Raw genomic sequence first — 15,050 nt, forward strand, 5'->3', positions numbered from 1 at the left:
TCCCCCTCCCTGCCATGGGAAGGGAAGGGACACCTTGTCTTGGTAATCTCCAGCACACCTTCCCCTGTCCCACCTTGCCCTGAGCCCCGTCCAGCCTGGCCTTGGACACTTCCAGGGATGGGGCAGCTGCAGCTCCTCTGGGAGAACAAGGAGAGGCAGTGATGTTTCTCTGGCAGCAGAATTCCTCCCTCCGTCCCAGCTTTCCTGACCCCAGGGCTCAGCAGGGCTGTGGGGAGCTCAGGAGGGGGTTGCCATGCCAGGGGTGGGGTAGGAGGACACGTGGGACCACCAAAGCTGCACCAGACCGACTGTGTCACACACATTTTCGGGGTGCCTCCCCATGATAGGGTTTCCATGGAAACCAGAGTAGTGATTTCCTGCATGCTGATGTGCTGGAAGGCCAAAAGCAAAGGTGGGAGGGAGAAAGCAGAGGATGGTGGGCAGCAGGCCCTGCCTGGGGAGCCTCAGCCCCAGAGGATGGAGGAGGGGAGGGAAGGAGGACATTTTGCTGCCTTGAGCTGTGGTATCCTGAGCTTCAGGGAGACATTGTGATCTCCCTGGTGCTCAGAGCATGGCTGGGACCAAAGGCTAGCCCTGGAAAGGGCTTTGTGGGGCAGCATCCATGTGGGTAGGGGTCTGGTGCATGTTAGCTCAGGCTGTGGAGCCCAACGTGAGCTTGCAAGGATGCAGCACCATGACAGAGCTCTGTGCCAGCCCAGGGAGCTCACTAATAAGCAGGATTCATTAATTAGCCCAGGACGAGCAGCAGCAGCAGCACTCTTGGTGTCTGGTCTGTGGCCTGGCTGTGTGCAGTGGGAGTGACCAGGGCATACCAGGACAGGGCTGAGACCCCAGCAGGGCTGAGGTGACACCCCTGGACACAGACACGTGCAGCCAGGTCCACCAGGAGGGTGGGATGCCTCAGGCAGCTGCTGGGTCCCCACAGAGGCACATGTGGTGCACATCTGGTGCCAAGCACAAGGTTTGGAGGGGTCCCAGGTATTAATTCCTTGGAGCGTGGGTGTGCCCTTCTCTCGTGCCCTGCGGTGTGTGGCATTGCCCTGGCACTGCTGCATCTGCAGCCCAGGGCTGATGTCCCCATGTCCCCGCTGTCACCCACCGCCTTTGAACCCCTGGCCAGGTTGTGGCTGCAGCAGCGCTGAGTGCTGGAGCTGCTAGCAGACTGGAAATGTCTTTTGTCAAAGCTTGAGATGCCTCCAACCTCCTTTAATTAAAGACAATTACTGCTTTCAGCCCCTCTTCACAGCTCAGCTGGGTTGTTTGCAAACACACAGCTGCGGGAGGCTTTGTGCCCCTCTCCGAGTCCCGCTTCCCTGGAGACGCACAGAGGTTTCTTTATGATCAGCGTTAGGCTGGCGAGCAGCTGAGGGAGAGGAGGGGGTGTCCAGGGCTCCTGGGGTGTTCGTGGTGCAGCCTGGAGCAGCCCTGCCTGCTCCTGTCCAGCTTCTCCTGCCAAGCCTTCGGTCTGCTGGGACAGGGCTGCTGCCAGAGGCGTGGAGGGAGGGGGGAGTGGGAATGGACGTGTTTGGGCTGCAGAGAAGGTGCCTCTTGCCGGGCTGCAGAGCAGCCCTGCAGCACTGAATGCATGCTTTCCAACAGCTCTGCTGGGCTAGCCGTGGCCCTGCATGGCTTCCTGCAGGAGCTGCACAGGCAGCCCCAGTCTGAGCTTCCTCACCCCAAATGTGCTTGGGGAAAAAAAATCTGAACCCCCCCCCGTGTAAGCAATAACCCCCTTTCTGTGCTTGAATAGCTCAGAGGCAGCCAAACGGAGCTCGACCAAACTTTCCAAAACAGTCAGGGCTGGCAGGAGAACAAGCAGCATCCACTGCAGCCCTCTGGGATGCTGTTTCCAAAAATACGAGCCCGGCGCGTGAGGCCGGCAGGAGCCCCAGCCTCGCACCAGGGCCAGCCCTGAGCGCTGCCAAGGCCGTGCCTTCTCCCTTTCCAGGTGCTAATGGTGTCCTCGGGGAGGGAGAGGCGAGCAGGGAGGCCTCTGCCTGCCTTGGAAGCGTTTGGTTGTTAAATGTGAATGGTAAGTGCTCAGCCTTGGGGCTCAGGGGAGCCGAGATCCTTTTTGAGCCTCTAACAGCCTGACACTGCTCTGTCTTCTCAAATTCATTCTGCAGCTCCGAGTCCCTGGAGAGCACTAATCACTGGGCTGAGCATGAAGGGAAACATACCCCTCAAATGGGAAGCCCAGAAGCTCTTTCCCTTTAAACAGACTCTCTGTGGATATCTTTGATCTGTTTTGGGGTGGTTTCTTATTCCACAGAAGGCTCTGGGAGGCCAGAAGAGGATTGGAGCCTCCTAGGACAGGTTTAAATGTTTGTGCAGGTTTCAATGTGTTTAGCACAGGGGGTGGGTGGGCAGGGTCAGGCACACAGTGCAGGGGCAAGAACCAGGACTCCAGAGATCCTGCTCCTGTGGTCATGTGTGTGAGATGCTGAGCTGACAGGGACACAGCCCACGCTCCACAGTGTGACTTCATGGGAAGCTGGGTTCCAGGGACAGAGATCATGGTTCATAGTGTGACATCATGGGATGCTGGGGTCTCAGGAGCACAGTCCATGGTTCATAGTGGGACATCAGGGAATGTTGGGGGGTCTGGGGATATAGGCTGCACTACATAGTGTGACTTCCTGGGATACTGGGATGCCAGGGACAGAGTCCAGGTTCCTCAGACTCCATAGTGCTGAGGGTCCTGCTGCTCTCCTGGGGAGATGGCATCTCTCCCTTTGCCCCACAGTCTCTGTTTGGCAGCCCCTCCACATTCAGTTCCAGGTGCTGGCATTGTTGACATGGTTCACCAGGAGCTGTGTGTGGGGCTGGAGTGTGGACATCCACCAGCTTGTGTCTCCTGTTGGCTGCAGCTCTTCACAGGTGGAGGTCCCAGGAGTGCCAAGCAGTTGGTCTGGGCGGACCCAGAAAGATCCAGGAGGTGTCCAAGGGAGAGGTCCACATGTGCTGGGCAGGACGATGTGTGAGGGATAAACATGACTTTTCCAGGAGCACCGTGGTGTTGGTTGGTTTGCAGAGCTCTGTACTGCCCAGACAGTAGAGAAATAAGGGGTGGATGAGTGATGATTCCTCCTGTCCCCTGCCGTGCTGTTCATATTTCCAGTGCCCAGGGTGCCTGTGGCAGTAAGTTACACAATTTAATTATGCACCATGTTAAAAAATATGTCCTTGCACACTGTATGAAATTGCAAGCAATCTATTCCCATTCATGTCCCCCATATTCCTGATGGCTTTATATGCCTCCCTGAGTGGCCTCTTTTCACGTGGAAGCTCTGAGTTGATTGACTCTCCATATGGAGGCTGCTCTGTGTCCCTAATCATTTTTATCAGCTCCCTCACGCCCTTGTCTCGGGGTGACCACTGCCAGCACGTTCGAGCCGTGGCTCCACGCATGGCTTAATGACATTCCTGCTCTGCACTGGGCTCCTTTCTTCATCATTCCTTACATTTTCTCATTTTTTTTGATGATGGATGAGCTTTGAACTGATGTTTTCAGAGCATTATCTCTAGTGCTGCCGAGATCCCCTCCCTGCATGTTAATAGCTAATTTAGTGCCCATCATTGTGTTTGTATAATTAGGGCTCTTTTCCCCCAAGTGCATTCGTTTCCTTTTGTCACTGCTGAATTTCATTTGCCATGTTCTTGCCCAGTCATTCGGCACCTGGAGATCTTCCTGTCACTCAGTGCCAGTGACTGCAGCCCTGGCAAAGTGGCTGATCTGGGGACACGAGGAGGCTGTCCCGTGTCACTTGTCACCCCTTGCCCAACCCCTGGGGTGCTCAGGGCAGCTCCTTGTTCAGCATCATCAGGACTGACATCTTTGGTGATGATGGCAGCCCCACCTCAGTCTGTGCCTGTCTGGGGATGCCATCCGTGCTTTGTGCAGTGGGGTCACTCTTGGTGATGGATGCCACTGGGAGAGGAGGGGACTGAGGGGACACCTCACAGTTACAGCTTCCTCAGGAGGGCAGAGGAGAGGCAGGCACTGACAGGACCTGAGGGCACGGCCTGAAGCTGTGTCAGGGGAGGTTTATGTTGGATATCAGGGAAAGGTCCTTCCCCCAGAGGGTGCTGGGCACTGCCCAGGGAATGGACACAGCCCCAAGGCTGCCAGAGCTCCAGGAGCATTTGGAAAAAGCTCTCAGGCACAGGGTGAGATTGTTGGGGTGTCTGTGCAGGGCCAGGAGTGGGATGCGATGATCCTTGTGGGTCCATTCCAGTTCAGCATATTCTGTGATTTTCAGGCTGGATGGGGATTTTTGGACGGGTTGACCTCTGTTCCAGATCTCAGTGCTCTTGGGCTGCCAGAGGCCTTTATCTCGTGTCTCAGGATGCTCTTTCCCAACTCCTGGGCAGCAGGGTTACATCACATGCTGTGTGGAATTGTGGAGGGATGTGGCGTGAATTGCTGCTGCTTTGGCTGGAGCTTGGCCCAAGCTGATTTCAGTGCAGTGGAGAGAACCTGGAGAAGGAAACCCAAGAAGGGATCTCAGCACAGCTGCAGCTCTGTGTGGGGCTGTTAAAAAAGGAAGGAGACAGGCCCCCACTGGTGGTGCCAGCTCCTGTAGGAAGAAATAGCAGCCACAAGATGTAGCTTGAGAAGCTCAGGATGGGCTTTTGGAAAAGCAGAGAAGTTCCAGAGATGTTGAACATCACCACCCTCAGGGATTTCTAAGGCTTGGCTGCAGCTGCCCTGAGCCCTTAGGACTGAGCCTTTCTGTGAGCTGGAGAGTGGTCTGGAGACCTCAGAGGAGCCATTCCTGCTGGGCTGCCACAGGTGCTTCTGTGCCAGGACCATGATGCCAACTTGACCCAAGCACCACCTCTGCTCTGGAGGCAGAGCACCCTGGTAGGGTGCTGGGGCCATGTTGAGCTCTTGGGGTTGCTTGTCAAGTAAAAAGTGGTGAAATGAGGGGAAAAAACCTCAAATTGTGCCACAGGAGGTTCACATTGGATATTAGGAAAGATTTCACCACTGAAAAGGTTGTCAAACAGGAAAGACTTCCCAGGGCACTGGTGGAGTCACTGCTGGTGTGGCACATGGGGACATGGTTTAGGCAGTGGACATGGCAGAGCTGCGTTGGACTCAATGATCTCAGAGGACTTTTCCAACCTGAACTATTATGTGATTCTAAAGTAGCCCAGCATGAGTCAGCAGCACCCAGACCTGCTGTAACTGGCATAGAGTGGAAAATCTCTGCTGATAAAACAGTGAGCAGCAAGGGAGGAAGTTTGGGAGGTCATGCCAAGCCACATTTCAGATGAAGAATTTAAATGCAAAACTTGCCTGTCCTGTAGCCTGAGGTCAGAAAAATGCCTCCAGGTGAGCAGAAATGCCTCTAGGTGAGCAGAGCACCCTGCTCTGCAAGGTTCAAGTGGGATATGAAAAATAAACTTGGAGGATGCTGCAGGGAAAGACAAATGTGGTTCCAAGAGCCATGGAAAATGCCCTTCCACTGGGGACTGAAAAGCTCGGTAGCTCAGTGACTTCTCATAATGAAGATTAGGTGAGATGATTACCAAGAGGAAAGCCCAGCCTCTAAAGGGCTTTTGATCTGCCAAACAAAGGGATAACAAGAACTGGTAGGGTTAAACTGAAGCTAAACAAATTAAAAAATTAGGCATGTGTTTCTAAGTGATTAACCACTAGAGCAAGCTAATGAGATGAGGGACGTCTCCACGTTTTGGAGCATGTCAGACAAGAGGGTTCATTGCTGGGTGTTGGGCTTTAGCTGAGCCAGCCATCAGGGTATCAAAGAGCACCTGGATGAGGTGCAGGACCCTGAACCCCAAATCTGTGCAAGGCTGGGGAGGGCCCAGCCCCAGGGGCACTGAGAAGACCCAGCAGTGCCTGTGAGAGCAGCGTCCTCTCTGTCCTGGCCCTGCTGGCAGCACCCACTGAGGGGACCTTTGTGCAGCCACCAGCCCTTGCCATGCCTCCCCACCCCCTGCTGACATCACAGGCACTGGGCTGCCCGGCTGGTGATACTGCTGGAGAAGGAGGGACGTGTCCATGAACAGGTGAGACAGCCTTGGCAGCAGTGGCTCCTGTCTCTGGTGTCAGGGTGGAGAGACGTCCCCCTGCACTGCCTGCTGGGCTGCAGGAGGGCCCAGGGACAGCAGCATCCTTTGGGTCATGGACTGGTTTGGCTTGGAAGGGACCTTAAAGCTCATCTCGTTCCTCGCTCTGGCGTCTGTAATGCAGACCCAGGACAGCCCTTGCTTCCTCCCCAGCTCTGCTGCTGCATCCCTGCCCTCACTCCAGCCAACGCCACCACAATTCTCCGTGTCCCAACAGGCACCCAGCACCCGGCAGGGCGAGATGGGGCAGAGCCAGGTGCCTCCTGTCACACGTGCTGTCCTCACCGTCCCTCCGGGCTCTGGCAGCCCCGCTGGCCCCTCGGGATGCTGCAGCCCCTGGCTGAGCCCCGGGCTTCCCAGGGCAGGGCTGAGCTCTGCTCCGTGACCCCGCCCTGCTGCAGGGAAGAGCAGCAGCCCTGGCCTGATCTGCCTTCATTAACCAGATTAGCTGCCTTAATCTGCTGAAAGTGAGAGTTGCTCAGTCCCGCCTGGGAGCGCCGAGCAGGGGATGGATGGATGGATGGATGGATGGATGGATGGATGGATGGATGGATGGATGGATGGATGGATGGATGATGGATGGATGGATGATGGATGGATGATGGATGGATGGAGGGATGGATGGATGGATGGATGATGGATGGGTGGGTGGATGGATGGATGGATGGGTGGATGGATGACGGATGGATGGATGATGGATGGATGGATGGATGGATGGATGGATGGATGGATGGATGGCAGTGGGAGCGGGGTGGAGGCAGCAGGGAGCCTCTGCCTGCTGCTCTCACTGCTTCCCCTTGCAGGAACAGATTTACACCTTCTCCTCCCACCCTTTCTCCACGCCTTTTCTTTGTGCAGATGCAAAGCATTCAAGGGATTGTGCTGTTCCAGTGCTGTCCCCCCCATGGATTCCCTCCATGGCGAGATCCCGAGCCTGAGTGTTCGACCATCCTCAGCTTTTCTGCATCAGACAAAGAAGTGTGGGGTAATGGGTCAAATCCCTCCCTTGTTGGGTCAATTACTTCAATCTCCCCACCAAAAAAATGCCCTTTCTTGCCCAGCCAGGTCTGCAGTCAGCAGGGTGGTGGCCTCAAGGCAGGAGGTCTGGCAGGACAGCAGAGGTGCCTGCACATGCAGGGAATGTTCCCCAGCTGGGCAGGACCCCATGCCAGGACCAGGAGCTCTGTGCCCTAAGTCTGTCCCCAAGTGGGGACAGGTGTGCTCATCACCACTTAACAAACCACTGTGGACCAAGTGTGCTCTACCCTGGAGGATGAAGGCTGCTCTCTACATCTATCTCCAGACAGAAATCACCTTTCCAGATAAAAATCACCTCTCCTATGTTTCATTGCTGTTCCCCTGTTTCCCCTCCAAAGAGGGGGAGCAGGATCGCCCAGGACTGACCCCAGTCCACTTTGGGTCATGGAATACCCTTGAAGGATATGAATTCCTGCCCACCAAAATTGAAGGTTACAGTTTCCAAACTGGGAATGTGGTTAAAAAGAAAAGCCTGGGAACAATGTGAATATGTCTTGGGTTTGAGATTTTTTTTTTCCCTTATGCCATCTGTGGTTTTTCTGGAGGAAGACAGGGATGAATGGAAGGTGTTCCTGCCCATGGCAGGGAGTTGGAATGAGATGATCTTTAAGGTTTCTTCCAACCTAACCCATCCTGTGTTTCCTATTGCTTTAAGGGACACAAGGAGTTAGGGGCAAAGCTGGGATGCAAAAGCCAAATCCCAGCCCTGAGCTCTAACCCTCCACTCTCTGCCCCCTCTCTTCATCACTACTTTTCATTTCTTGGTGCACTCCAGCTTTTTTTTTTGCCCAAGGAGAAAAGGATCATGCAAATGATTTGCCCCAAGGGATTCCTGGAAGCTGTTTAAGCCAGCAAATGCAGCCTTCTCCCCAGCTGTGCCAGGCAACTCCATGTGCTCATGAATTTCCCCTCCCCTAAGTGCAGGAAGGGGCTGACAGATGTTAACACACGATCAGTGTCTCAGGAGAGAGGAATTAAAGCCACACTGGACCCTTCGAAGACACACATTAGTGTCAGAAATTTCTAATCAATCAGCTGGGAGCCTCCTGGGGTCAGAAGCCTCTTTGAAATTCAAATGGAGAATGGCTCCTAATGGGTTTTATTTTGATTGCTATAAATTGATTAGCGTTAAGATAAACAAGTTTTGTTTCTTTCTGAAAGCTCTAAATACGCTCTGGGGGAGGAGGAGCAGTGGAGTCTGATTGCTTCCCATTAGGACGTCCCCTCTTGGCTCCCACCCATCACCAGTTTGCACAGCCACAGGAGACACCTTTTTCCTCCAGAGCTGGCTAAAACGCAGAATCACAGCATGGTTTGGCTTGGAAGGGACCTTAAATCTCATCTTGTTCCCCTCACTGCCATGACAGGGATGCCCTCCAGTAGCCTGGGGTGGTGATGTTGGATGCATCATCCAAAGAGTTTCTCATGGTGGTGGAGTGGAATACAGCTTAGAGAAGGTGTGAGCACCCTCCTGTGTTTTCCACGGTGAGATGTGAAGGTGTAGCTTGGTTCTGGGTGTGTGGTGAGGAATGTGGCTGTATTTGAGGGATGTGCAAGGTTTGGGGGCTGGTACAGCCCAGCAGCTGGAATATCTTCAGGAGATGCTCCATTGCAGCTGCATTTCCTCTGGGTGACAGCTCAGCACTCAACACTGTGGCTGTCACCGGGCACAGGAGCACTCTTGTGTCCCCATCACCCTGCTAGGGCTGTGTGGGACAGGTAGGCCCTGTGGCTGGGCTGATACCAGGCAGCCAAAGAGCTCACAGGGGGCTGAAGTCAGCAGGCTGGGGCTGCAGTGGGGTGCATGGCACCCATGGCTCGTGCTGCACTGTGAGTGGGAGCAGGCTGAGAGCTACTGGTGGGCTCCCTCAGCCCCCTCTGTGCTCCCTGTGTGAGCTCCCATCAGCTTCTGTTATCCCTACATCCCTGTGTGTGTTATCCCTATACCTGTGTGTGTGTTGTCTCTACAACCTGTGCATTATCATTACCCCTTACAACCTGTGTGTCATCCCTGCAACCTGTGTGATGTCCCTACAACCTGTGTGTGATATCCCTACACCCCTGTGTGTGTTATTCCTACAATCTTCATGTTATGCCTACAGCCTGTGTGTGATATCCCTATAATCTGTGTGTGTTATCCCTACAATCTGTGTGTTATCCCTATAACCTGTGTGTGTTATCCCTACAATTTGGGTGTTATCCCTACAACCTGTGTGTGTATCCCTACAACCTCTGCTCCTCACACACACCATGTGTGCTCTCTTTACCCCTGTGTATGCTCCTTACAGCCTGTGTGTAAATTGGTATGGGCATCCCTGTGGGCTGTTGGAGATTCCTACAGCCTGTCTGTGTTCTCTACACTGTGTGTGCTTCCCATAACCTGTCTGTGCTTCCTGCTACCCCTGTGTGTGCCCCCTACAGCCCTACTGTGCCCCATACAGTCACTGTGGGGGCTCTCTACAAACACCTATGGCATTCCTACAGCCACTTGTAGAGTTCTTACAGCTGTGTGTGGAGTTCCTACAACCATGTGTGGAGTTCTTACAGCTGTGTGTGGAGTTCCTACAAGCCCATGTGGAGTTCCTGCAGTGTGTGCTCTCTGCAGCTCCCTGTAACCTTCTGTGTCCCCTGGAACCCTCTGCCTGCCTCAAGCTCCAGTGTTTTGGTTCCTGCAGCCCTCGTGTGCTCCACACATCCCGTAAGTTCTCCCAGCAGTTGCTGTGCATGTTCCCTGTACCCAGGCTGCACTCCCTGGAGCAGCAGCTGTGCTCCCTGCTGTTCTGAGTGTTGTCCCTACCAAGGATCTCAGTGTTCCAATCTCCTTCAGCCTTTCTGTCTCAGGTCTGGCCACAGTGGTGGGATGGGAGCATGTCCAGGGAAGGAAATGGAATGAGGAAGGGGCTGGAGCACCAGGAGCAGCTGAGAGAGCTGGGAAAGGGAGCTCAGCCTGGAGAAAAGGAGGCTCAGGGGGGACATCCCTGACAGGAGGGGACAGCCATGGGGGTCAGGCTCTGCTCCCAGGGAACATTTCCTCTTCCCAGGAGGAGAGGAGATGGCCTCATACTGCTCTGGGGGAAATTCAGGCTGGATATTGAAAAAATTCCTTCATGATAAGGGTGGTCATACATTGGCACAGGCTACCAATGGGGCAGTGATGCAGTCATCACCCCTAGAAGTGTTCAAAAACCATGTGGATGTGGCACCTGGGGACATGGGTTAGTGATGAACACGGCAGAGCTGGGTTGACAGTTGGACTCAGTGATCTTAGAGGGCTTTTCCAGCCTGAACAATTCCACAGCTCTGTCTCCTTTTCAAGGTTTAGGGTGAGGAGAAAAAAGGTCTGTCCATCTTGTGGAATTCAGTGGGTGCCAGTTTTAGGGACTGCTGTGGGTGGGTGCTGGGCACCACTCGGCTTCCTGGCAGTGGCACAGGGGATGGTGTCCATGAAGGACTCACGGGGGGTGCTGGGGTGTCCTGCTGTGCATGGTGAGGGGGGGGCCTCTGGCTGTGGGGCACAGCGTGGAGACAGCACGTTGGTGGCTGTGTCTCTGTGCTGCCTAGTGGTGAGGGCCTCTGTTGATGGTGTTGGGGGTTCTGCTGTTGTGGTGAGGGTCTCAGTGGTGCTGGGGTGACGCTGTTGTTGGTGACAGTGTCTCTGCGGGGTGGTGACAAGGCAGGACGTGCCCTGGAGGAGGTGACCGAGTGATCCCCTGTGCTCTGCTGCACGTGAAGCCCAGGAGATCAGCAGTTCATATTTCTGTACTGAACAGGGAGCTGACATTAATGAACAGCTAATTAACATCACAGGGCTTGATGGTTGCAGTGTCAGCGTCCCTAATTAGTCTCGCACTAATCTGCTTTAATTAACTGTCCCTGTCGTGGTTTTAATTTAATTTTCAGCTCTAGACCAGCTAGAGCAGTCCTGGGAGCATCTGGGTTCCAGCACCATGGCACTGCTTGTGCTGGGATGGACTTGGGGGCAGTGGTGCCAGCACAGGGCCCTGCTGTGCTCTGTGTGCTGCTGCTGCCCAGGGATGAGCAGTCCCCAGGGCACAGCCCAGCCCAGCCCGTGCCCCCAGCCCGGCTGTGTGGGCTGGACAGGGGCTGTGGCCAGGCTGAGGGACACGCCAGGAGCTGGTGCAGCCCTCTCCTGCTGCTGCTTTGTGCATGCAGCCTGTTCTGTGGTGGAGTGATCCCTGCTCTGGGGCACAGGGAGAGGCAGGGGCTCCCTGGGACAGCTGTGCCTGCTTGGATTTGCTTCTCATTGCCTCGAGGATCACAGAGAATCACTGAGTGGTTTGGGTTGGAAGGGACCTTAAAGCCCATCTCATTCCATCCCCTGCCATGGGCAGGGGCATCTTCCTCATCTAAACCTCATTTGAACACATTCAGGAAAGGTGAATCCACCACTGCCCAGGGCAGCCTGGTCCAGTACCCTTTCCATGGAGAAATTTTTCCCAATCTCCAATCTAAACCTTCCTTGGCATGACTTGATGCCATTTCTTCTTGTCCCATCACTTGTTACCGGGAGAAGAGTCCAACCCCTGCCTTACAACCACCTCCTTACAAGTTGTTCTTGAGAACAGCGAGGTCCTCCCCTACTAATAAGGCAATTCCTTGTTAACATCCCTGCACTGCAGCACGTTCCTGCTGGGATGAAGGATGAGGATGTGTCAGGTTGGTGAGTTTCAGGGGTTTGCACTCTGCTGCTGAGGATTACAGCAGGAGAGGGCTGGGATATGCATCCCATGCTCCAGCCTGGCTCTGCTCTCCTCTCTCTGCTCCAGTCCCACATCCTCCATCAATCAGAGCTCAAATCTTCCCAAACAGGAGTGTCTCCCCATGGGACCTTCTCGGGGCTGGGTTAATCTGTACGAGCAAGTGGCGCCTTGCAAACGGGAGCTGGTGCTTGGCAGCGTCCCAGGGAGCTGTGCAGGGCTGGGCTGGGCTTGCCCATCTGGATTAGTGGGGCTCTGCCATCTGTCCTGCTCCCAGCTCTGCCTGGAACTGCTCCAGGAGCCTCGTGCTTTGAAGAAAACCCTTCTCCGACCACAGCCCCTCTTCCAAAAATCCCAGCTGCTTCCCACTGAGGCAGCGTGGCTGCCTTCCCCTGCTCCTCTGCAGACAGAGGAAATCCTGGTGTCAGCCCCAGACGTGCCATGGGCTCAGGGAGTGGCTAACCTTGGGAAAGGCACTGAAGGTCCCTGGAGAGTGACTGCTGGGACCCCTCTCAGCCAAGTGAGCTTGGTGCTTGGGCAGTCTGAGGGTTAAGAAGCCCAAATGTCTCTGTGTTTTCACATGGCTGCAGAGGGAAATTGTTGGTTGTGCCACGCTGCCTGTTCAAGTTCTCACACCACATCCAGGCCTGACCCAAGGTGTTGGGCACTCTCTGCCTTCAAAGGATCCCAAAATGGTTTGGGTGGGAAGGGACCTTAAATCTTATCTCATTCCACCCCTGCTATGGATAGGGACACCTTCCACTATCCCAGGCTGCTCCAAGCCCTGTCCAACCTGGCCTGGGACACTTCAGGGATCCAGGGAAGCCACAGCTGCTCTGGGCACCCTGTGCCAGGGCCTCCCTACCCTCACAGGGAACAATTCCTTCCCAGTATCCCATTTGTCTGTGCCCTCTGGCAATGGGAAGCCATTCCCTATGTCCTGTTCCTCCATCCCTTGTCTCAAGTCCCTCTCCAGCTCTTCTGGAGCCCTTTTAGGCCCTGAAAGGGGCTCTGAGGTCTCCCTGGAGCCTTCTCTTCTCCAGGTGAACACCCCCAGCTCTCCCACCCTGGCTCCAGAGCAGAGGGGCTCCAGCCTTTGGACTTAACTCCAGAAGCTCCACATCCTTCCTGTGCTGAGGACTCCAGGGCCAGAGGCAGCATTTAGTGGGGGTCTCACCAGGTCAGAGTAAAGGGTCCTCTCCTCTCTGAGATCCACTGCTGCAGCTCCATGCTGGGCTCTCACACTCAGCCTGGTCTCTGCAGCCCCTCCCTGTTTCCCATGCTGCTTTCTCTGTGGCACACAATGCCAGCACCACGTTGTGTAGAACGTGACTGGGAGGATGCTCTGAGTGTCTGAGTCTGCTCTGCAGAGCCAAACAACACCAAGAAAATGTATCAGGGCACTTGACTTCAAGTCCCTTGTTCTACTTTTCACCCCTGGCATTGGTGCCATCACCTTGGCCAGGGGAGCTGAGCACCTCCTGCCCTTGGAGATGCTTTGGTATGGTGTGATCCATGTGTCTGCTTCCCCAGCGTGGCCTCAACACCAGCAGCTGCATCATGGAGTTTCCTTGGCTGAGACTTAAAGCTCTTGGGTCCCAGTTATCTAATCCTGCTCTGGGAGCCCATAGCTGATATTCCTCCTACTTCAGGAGGAATGGAAAATTTTAGGGATGTGTTGGTTATGAAAGAATCCCTCTCTATGCACACCATGTGATTAAATATCCCTTTTCTTCTGTGACACAGTGGATAATTTTCCCATATTTTGGGGACAGGCCCATCTCTTGACTGTGGCTTCATTTTTCTTGTGTTCTTGATTTCCATCTTGTTGCTGTTAATCTTAAGGGCCCTGTTCTTTCCACTGCTTTTACCAGCTGCTGTATTTTCTGCTGACTAATTTAAAGCCACTGCTACCAGTTCATGACTTTTTAAGATGCATTTTTACTCCTTCACTGTCATTTTTGGTTCAGAATTAATTTTTATTGTAAAAATATGAATTGCCTTTTTCCTGGGGGCAGCAGCAACTTTATTTGAGGCTATTTTGGTTATTATTCACAGTGGTGCATTTGTACTCTCTGTCCTTGATGGCCTTGTTGGCATCTCTGGGAACCTGTTCCATGCTCGTGCTGGGGCTGGCAGCCAGCCCTCGAGTGCAGTGGGAGATCTCTGGAAATCTGGGAAGACCCTAAATGCACAGAGGCAGGGGCTGGGCTCAACCTTCACATGGCTGACACCAGCCAGCATCTCCCAACCTCCTCTTTGAGCGACCTCAAATCTTTTCCAGCTCAAGTTCCTTGCACTGCCTTTCAGTGGGAGTGGGAAAGTCTGGGAGTTGGGAAGTATGAGATCTGGTGGAAGAAAGCTTTCAGATGTGGAAGGTGCATTTTGATGGATGCAGGCAAAACCCACCCAAATAATGGGAATTATGAGCTGTTGAAAATTGCCTCTTCCCATCTGTTTTCTGGCATGCTTGGCTCTCAGATCCCTCCATTAAGCACTGCTCCTGATGGATTTAGAGAGATAATTATTTGCTGATGTTTTTCCCTCATCAGAGCATCCTTTTAGAGAAAGTTATCAGTGGAATGGGGGCCTGGGGACTGAGGGCTCAGCCTCCTCCCTCTGATGTTGATCCCTCACAGCCCTCAGTGCTGCACGAGCACTACAGCCCAATGACACATGGAGTGCACAGGGAATGTAGACAGTGGGAATTGCTCCTGGGTGTTTGTTCAGCTATGAATTGTGGCAGTCATTACACTCATGCAGCACAGGGAGGCTTTATAAAAGATTTCCTAGGAAATAATGTCTAAACTCCCTGCTTTAGCTTTCCTTACATGCACGTCCCTGGCACAGGGTGATCTTGACATGGCCACGCTGGTGGTTCTCATGTGCAGGATGGTTCAAGCTGCTCTTTGGGAAGAGTTGCAGGTGACAGTGGTTTTCTCAGACTTCATTGCACAGCCCCACATCAGATTTCCTGCTTTCTGTCAAAAATTCGTGTGCTGATTACAGCAATTTGTCTTCCCTCCATGGACTTCCTTGGTCAAGGGGTTGGAGCACAAGTCTCATGAGGGGAGGCTGAGGGAGCTGGCAGGGCTCAACCTAGAGAAAAGGAGGCTCAGGGGGAACCTTCTCACCCTGCACAGCTCCTGACAGGAGGGGACAGCCAGGTGGGGG

General features: G+C 54.0%; 1 protein-coding gene and 1 long non-coding RNA gene across 7 annotated transcripts in view; both read left to right on the forward strand.

The window, feature by feature from the left end:
• Positions 1–15,050, forward strand: part of EPHB2 (EPH receptor B2) — a 149,338-nt gene that overhangs the window by 81,565 nt on the left and 52,723 nt on the right. The gene's annotated exons all lie outside the window — the stretch shown is intronic.
• Positions 2,594–3,027, forward strand: LOC135285272 (uncharacterized). The gene is made up of 2 exons (XR_010350212.1): positions 2,594–2,802; positions 2,892–3,027. It is a non-coding gene; the product is annotated as an uncharacterized LOC135285272 (long non-coding RNA).

Source organism: Passer domesticus, chromosome 22, assembly GCF_036417665.1.
Source record: "Passer domesticus isolate bPasDom1 chromosome 22, bPasDom1.hap1, whole genome shotgun sequence".
In the NCBI taxonomy this organism is placed as follows: Eukaryota; Metazoa; Chordata; class Aves; order Passeriformes; family Passeridae; genus Passer; species Passer domesticus.